The 7801-nt window shown below is 47.1% G+C and overlaps 1 pseudogene; it reads left to right on the forward strand.

Annotated features, from left to right (window-relative positions):
- Nucleotides 1-5: 5 nt before the first annotated feature.
- Nucleotides 6-2752, forward strand: LOC125528411 (annotated as a pseudogene).
- Nucleotides 2753-7801: the final 5049 nt, after the last annotated feature.

The raw sequence follows: 7801 nt of genomic DNA on the forward strand, positions 1-7801 counted from the left end.
CCGCCGCCTGCCGCCCTCAGGGCGCCGACCTCTCCCTCGCGCTGCCGCCGCCCCCGCGCGTCGCGCTCCTCACCATCCCCTCGCGCATCTTCCCGGGCCGAACCACCTCCGACAACTTCCCGTCCGTCCTCGCCGCTGACCCCTCCGGCCTCCTCCTCCTCCACGCCAACCAGGGCCGCGCCACGGGCCCCACCGTCATCAACACCCCCAGCCTTCGCGAGTTCAGCTGGCGCCCGTTCGTCGCCGGCTACTTCGTCCTCGATGCCACCACCGCCTCCGCCCGCCCGCTCCCGAAACCGGAGCTCATCATGAACCGGGATCACCTCGGCCTCATCTCCTCCCCCCGGGGCGGTGGCCACTACATTGTCGCTCAGCTCCAGCAGATCCTCGGCCATGGCAAAGCCATCCTCCTGCGCTTCTCGTCGGAAGCCGGGGAATGGGTAACCAGGTTCATTGGCTTAACACCTCCTCGCCCCCAACGGCGTGGTCTCGCACGCCGGGAGGCTCTGGTGGGTCGACCTCTCCTGGTGCCTCCTCACATGCGACCCATTCGCGGACGAGCCGGTGCTGACAGCCGTCCCTCTCCCGGAGGGCAAGCAGCTCAAGTTCATGGAAGCTTGGGGAGTGCTCGACAAGTACCGTTGCGTGGGTGTCAGCAGCGGGAAGCTGCGGTTCGCGGACATGTACTCCAGGAACAGCGCTGCCCAGGTCAGCGTCTGGACGCCTGGTGCCTCCTCACATGCGACCCATTCGCGGACGAGCCGGTGCTGACAGCCGTCCCTCTCCCGGAGGGCAAGCAGCTCAAGTTCATGGAAGCTTGGGGAGTGCTCGACAAGTACCGTTGCGTGGGTGTCAGCAGCGGGAAGCTGCGGTTCGCGGACATGTACTCCAGGAACAGCGCTGCCCAGGTCAGCGTCTGGACGCTCGCCGATCCGGACACCACGGAGTGGAAGCTGGAGTACGAGGCCACGTTTGCGGGGATCTGGGGCGACGCGAGCTACAAGGGGTCTGCCCAGGAAGATCCCCGTGCTTGCGCTCATCCACCCCACCAACCCGGACGTGGTCTACTTCTTCCTCGACGAGCATCTGCTCGGCGTCGACGTGCGTGCTCGCAAGGTTGTGGAGTGTGAGGTCTACGAGCTGGTGGCGCCGCCTAGCGAACACGTCGCCACCAGTTTCATTCACGCTTGGCAGCTGCCACGGGCTCTCAGCTCAGGTAATTCTACCGTCTATACCTTTCTTTTGATTGTTGATTCTTATTACTTGTTTGGTGATTGGAAATGGTGATTTCCTGTCTAACCTTGCGAGTGACAGAGGTGTATTGTGTGTGATGTCCGATTGTCTAACATCTCAGTTGTGGGAGTCTGGGAGAGAAGATATGCAAATATTGGGACTTTCAGGCTGTGTTAGCTTAGCTTGTTATTAGTGATGGGAGGCCTTATGTTTGATAAATATAAGGGGCTTCTTAGAATTGTGGCTTCTAGAGTAACACACACTTACTTACTTCAAGGTGTAGATGATCTTATAAAGTAAAACACTTTTAGAGCACCACTTATCCTTGCAGGGCTAATGCTAATTAAATATTCTGCCAATTTTGGTTAGCGTACGTCGAATACTCCAATATACATTTTAGGCTTTATTATCTTATAGGTACTGGATAGGTCTATATGCTTGCTATGGGTTTCTATTTACAATACTAAGATTGTTAACTGCTACATATATATATATATATATATATATATATATATATATATATATGTGTGTGTGTGTGTGTGTGTGTGTGTGTGTGTGCAAAATTTCCAACTGAACTTTGTTAGGGGAGCTACTGTTTCTATTTGAAATTGTTTTTTTTTAAACATCTATTTGAAATTGTCACTACACTCCATTATTAAGAGTGTGGCTTCTTCAAATGCATTACCTTTCTCTTTTTGTTTGCCATACTAGACTAGGTATCAGAATATTTTGTTTTTTAATGTTATTATCAGAATGCTTGTACGTGCCAGCTCCGACTCTGTTTATTTGGTCCAGTTGCCATTGCTGTAACAAAAGGTATATATAGTCATGAATGAGCATAGTGATGCAGCTGTTAAACATAAGAACAGCGTAGTTGATGTATTTGTGTAATGTCAGAAATCCATAGAAGCATTAGATGATCAAATGAGCTGAAGCATGTATGCCTTGCCTAAACATAATATGCTCTGCCCTTGGAAGGTTCAGCAAAGAAGACCGAGGGTGTCGTGAATGACGAGCTGTGAGGCGAGAATGAGGAATGAGAACCAGGGTTAACTTCTTAACAGGTTACGTCGATTAAGTTTTATATGTTCGTTGACCAAATTTAGTGTTTTTGTCACTAAATACTCACACAAACTGGCACACTAAAACTTTCTTTGTTATTTTCTTTTCCTTGATCGCAGGTAGGGGAAGTACGTAGTACATCAAGCTATCAGGTGGCATGCACTCGACTCAGCGAAATCGGCAACATGGCTGAAACGTTTTGCTTGTTTTCTTGTCACTGCTTAAGTTCAGATGTTACCACCGCTACTCTTTATAATTCTGCTATATATATGCTTGATCCGCCGTCTTGACAGGACTGAAGGTATTATCGATGGTAACAAGGCAGTTGGTTGTTGTTATGTTTCTGTCTCTTGTTAACGTTGTCAATCCATTCTCCTGCGTGGCTCAGAAATAAAAAATGTACTTCCAGTGAGACTTGACGTGAATGAGGTTGTGCTCCATCCTTTGATGCTGGTTTCCAAAGTTTTATCGGTCTTCTTTTGAAATAAATTAACCGAGTCTTTCTCCCATAACTCGTTTTCTGATACTCATCATGTGGATGGTTTTAGGTTTGGACGTCGATAACTGCCACATGTGTGGTGTATCGGGTAGTTGTGCCACACGTCTCATGTGGCATGGACAGGAACCAGTCCGCACGACCGCGTCCGGGCGTGCAAAGGCACGGCCCGCACGTCCGGTGTGTGGCAACCCCGCCCGCACGTCCGGGCCAGAGGACCCAGCAGCCCGCACGATCCAGCCGTCCCGACCTCTGATCGATTCCCAATCCCGACTGCCGCCATCTTCTCCCACCTCCCGAACCCCTACCTCCATCGCCGGCCTTCCCAACAACGCCCTCCAAAGACGACCAGCTAAAAGCAGGTGAATCTCCCGATCTCCCTACTGCTTCTCATCGACAAAGTTGGCAACTAGATCCATCCTACAGGGGTAAAACACTAGATCTGCCAAGCAGAATACACTAGATCTGCCATGTACTACGCTAGAGATAATCGTAAGTTCTCAATAGATTGATGCACGTAGTTGGTAAATGAATGGATGTGTAGGAATCCATAAAAAGGGAGAGAAAAATTGAGAAATTTGGAATAAATGGGGGGTGTGAAAATTAATTGCCACTGGTGTCTAACGTCAGTTGCCACCTATCATTGTCGTCAACTGCCACCATGTCAACTTATTGCTTGCCATCCTATTGTAGAGGCTGATGCCATGGAATCAAACGGATAGCTAGCACCCAGATTTTAGAAAAGATAGTGGATGTGCATGTCCTACTAGCCATGATATGTTGGTTGCCTACAGATGAAAATGTGATAACACTGACGCGTTAACTTCTACATGCAAGCAGCACAAGGATACATTTTTTGTAGATTTTTGATGTGTACTTGTTCATGCAGTGATTGAGAGCACATTGGCAGAAACGAGACGCGGAAAAAAATGAATCACGAAGATGGCGCTGATACTTGGGGTTCTCAAAGACCAGAAACGCCCCCTTGGGATGCAGCAGAGTACACTCAACTCATTTCTGCAGGGCCGTTGCTGCCACTAGTAGGACAGTATGCAGGCATTGGTATGATGCATGATAACAAAAGAAAAGAACATTTGCCCTGTTCGCGACGATGAAGATGACATTCTACTTATGTCCTACACTGTCATTTTTTCGCAGGTTCTTACGACCAAAACACACTCAGGGGGGCTCCGTGGCAAGTTCAGTCACAGGGCGCTAACACTGACAAATGTACGGGCAGCCAACTTCAACTAGCTAATATGGCTAATCAAGGTAACGCATACGAAAAAGAACACATACTGGTCTGGACATGAAAAATAAACTTGCAAAGGTTGGCAAAAGACTCACGAGTTATGTCACGGGAAAGCACAGAGCCTTCATGCAGCACGTGGCAGCAGGCAGCACCCATGTACCTGCCATCGACGTCATACACAGGTGAGTCCGTAAAAAGTGAAGTTGCGGACGGTGAATTAGCAGAAGGAGCATAGTTGACAACTGCAGTTGCCATGACTGGACAACTGCAATTGCCATGAATTAATAACTGCAGTTGTCATCCCTGGACAACTGTTGTTGCCCCCCTGGACAACTGTAGTTGCCATGGAGGAACAACTGCGGTAGCCATGCCAGGACAACTCCAGTTGCCATGCCAGCACAAACTGCAGTTGCCATGTATTGACCAACTACTATGATGCTTACAGGTTATTACGGTGGTGGTACCCCGGCAAACGTCTCGTGGCAAGCTTCACAGATTGCAGATAGAGCACATCAATTTGGTGTGACAGACCACACAAAATGGGCACATGCAGCACAACAAGGTAAGGAAAAAATTGAACCACAAAAGAGCACTACAATTGTTTTTGTGGCAAAAATAGCACGTGACGAAAAAGAAGATTTGTATCAGTGATGGTGGAAAAAATCAAGCATAAAACGCTAACAAGTGGTTGTGTGCAATGAGTCGTATATTGTCTTCGGAAATTTGCCAACTGCTAGAAGCATGTGTGCAGCGCTAATGGGTGATCGTATTTGCCTAGTGAGCTCAAGTCTAGAATGCAAAGTTTTGATGCTAGAACACACTGGTTGCCATGTATTGGTAGCAGTATTTGCCATGTATGCAGGACTACAGCTGCCATGCATATAGAATCCAAGTTTTCGTACTAAAAAGGAGCTGGTTGTCGCGCATTGGCAGACAATAGTTGCCATGTTTGTTGGACTGTAGCTGCCATGACTGGACAACTACAGTTGCCATGCATGTCCACACACAGACTCACGGCTTGCTGTTTGAATGATGTCATGCCAAATCACTTGAAGTTGATGTGATCCATTACAATATACATGTTATTCAAGCAAAATCTTATGCTCGTACCTATTTTTTCTATTACAGGGCCTACAACTATAGTGAACAGCGGCGGCGGGACATCTACTGCGGGGAGCTCTGAGCGCACGGAAGACGCGTTCCACCAACCAGCCAACAATAATGCCGCAAACAATGCTGAGTCAGAGTCGGAAATGGCGATCATTCCAGCAAGGCCGACAGGCACCCCTTTGAACACAAGCACTGGCAACACTCAAGTAGATGAAACTGCCGCCGATACTGAAGTGAATGATGAAACTGATGACAAAGCACAAGGGGATGAAGATGGCGGGAAATCGGAGATCATGGTACCTCAGCCACCGTACGTTGGGCAGAGATTTGAATCGTTCGCAGAAGCAAAGGAATTCTACCAGACATATGCAAAGTTTCATGGGTTTGCGGTCAACACCGAATACCATAGGAAAATTAAGAAAACTAACGAGTACAGTAGATGTGAGATGAGGTGCCACAAGGCACGAAGGGAAAAGGTGTTGCGCCTGTCGTTCCGGAACGAAAGAGATGTATCATTCTCAAGACCGAATGCCCTGTCCGGTGTAAGCTAAACGTAGATGGAGCACAGTGGGTGGTCACTGAATATTTTGACGAGCACAACCACAAACTCATAAAGAAGTTCGACCTGGTAAAATTTCTGACCGCCCATAGAGGATTCACCCCCCTCGAGAAGAAATTCATAAAGCTGCTACATGATTGTAACGTCGATCCATCAAGAATGGTCCAGATACTATCACTCATCCACACCAAAAAAGGGACTCTGAGTAGCATGCCCTACATACCAGCTGACGTCACAAACCTAAAGGAAAAGTACCATAGAGAGAGCAAGTTGGCTGACATAGAGGCCACAATGGCCTACTTCGATGAGAAAGCGAAGGAAGATCCAGATTTCTTCTACAGGATAAGGTTGGACGATGAGGACCATGTCAGGAACATGTATTGGGTGGAGGGTGCTGCAAGGAGAGCCTACAAACATTTCTGAGATTGCATTTCATTCGACGTGACGTATTTCACTAATATGTACAATATGCCATGCACTCCATTCATAGGAATAAATAACCACAATCAGTCGTTGCAGTTCGGATGCGGGCTCATTTGGAACGAAGACACGGATGGGTACGTTTGGCTGTTCAAGACCTTCTTGGAGTGCATGGATGGACTTGCTCCGATGAACATAATAACAGACCAGGATTTTAGCATGCGTGCAGGCATAGAGGAGGTCTTTCCGTTGGCAGTGCACAGGAACTACAGGTGGCACATTATAAAGAAGGCTGAGGAGACGCTAGGACCATTCTTTGCTGACCGTCCAGAGCTGCACAAGGCATTCGAGCTATGCGTGGACCATAGCTTGACGGTGAAGGAGTTTGAAAGGAGCTGGATGGCCATGATTGAAACATATCAAGTCCCAGACAACGAGACTCTTGCTAGCCTGTGGGAGAAGCGAATGTACTGGGTGCCGGCCTACTTCATGCAGTGCTTCTTCCTATTTCTGCAGACTACGCAGTGCAGTGAGGGGTTCAATGCTATTTTGAAGCGGTACGTGAGCCCTGTCAACTCATTGCTACAGTTTTCCAAGCAGTACACAGCTTTGCAACAAAAAATACTGGGATCTGAGGTACAGTAAGAAGCGAACACCGCGCTAAAGCAGCCAAAATTGCTAACGTATTTACCGATGGAGAGGCAAATGAGCAAGATATACACCAACAAGATCTTTAACAAGTAAGTCAGTTGTGTTACAAGTCTTATTTGCGCAAAGCACGAAGGCAGTAGGTGCCATATAGAATGCAATGCAGTTGCCATGATATGTGGTTGCCATGTTTAATGAAATACTGTTTGCCATGCTTACTCAGCTGTAGTTGCCATGTTCAATGGAAATTCTGTTTGCCATGCTTACCCAGATGCAGTTTCCATGTTCAATGAAATGCAGTTGCCATGTTTTAATGCACTGTACTTCCATTACGCATGATGGTATGCGAATGCCAATGTCAACTGAAAAATGTTATGTTGTTGCCATATCTACTGAAATGCAATTGCCATGTTTACTAAAATGCAACTGCCATGTTTGCTGAAATGCAATTGCCATTGTTTACTCAACTGTAGTTGCCATGTTTAATAAAATGCAGTTGCCATGTTTTATGCAATGTGCTTCCATTGGGAATGTTGTTGTGGAAATGACGATGGCCAGTTGAAAAATGTTATGCAGTTGCCATGTTTAATGTATTGCAGTTGCCATGTCTAATGTACTACAGTTGCCATGTCTTATGTACTATATTTTCCATGTTCAAGGTACTATATTTGCCATGTTCAATGTACTATAATTGCCATGTTCAAACAAAATGTATTTCTATTTCCATGACAACATAAGGTGCTACCAAAAAGAGCGCACGACAGTTTAACAAAAAACACACAAAACTTGCAGATTCCAGGAAGAAATAAAGCGTGCCAGCATGTTCACGGCTTTCCAGGTGGACGAAAATACGTTCAAGGTGTGTTCTATTTTGGGCATATCAGATTCAGAACCTGAAGACCCGGACAAGGAAGGAACTACTTCGTGAAAGCCTCAATCGGCCAAGGCGAATACTACTACCAATGCTGCAAGTTTGGACGGGACGACATTGTGTGCTGTCACATACTAAAAGTAATGGACA

Source organism: Triticum urartu, unplaced genomic scaffold (assembly GCF_003073215.2).
Source record: "Triticum urartu cultivar G1812 unplaced genomic scaffold, Tu2.1 TuUngrouped_contig_4852, whole genome shotgun sequence".
NCBI lineage: Eukaryota > Viridiplantae > Streptophyta > Magnoliopsida > Poales > Poaceae > Triticum > Triticum urartu.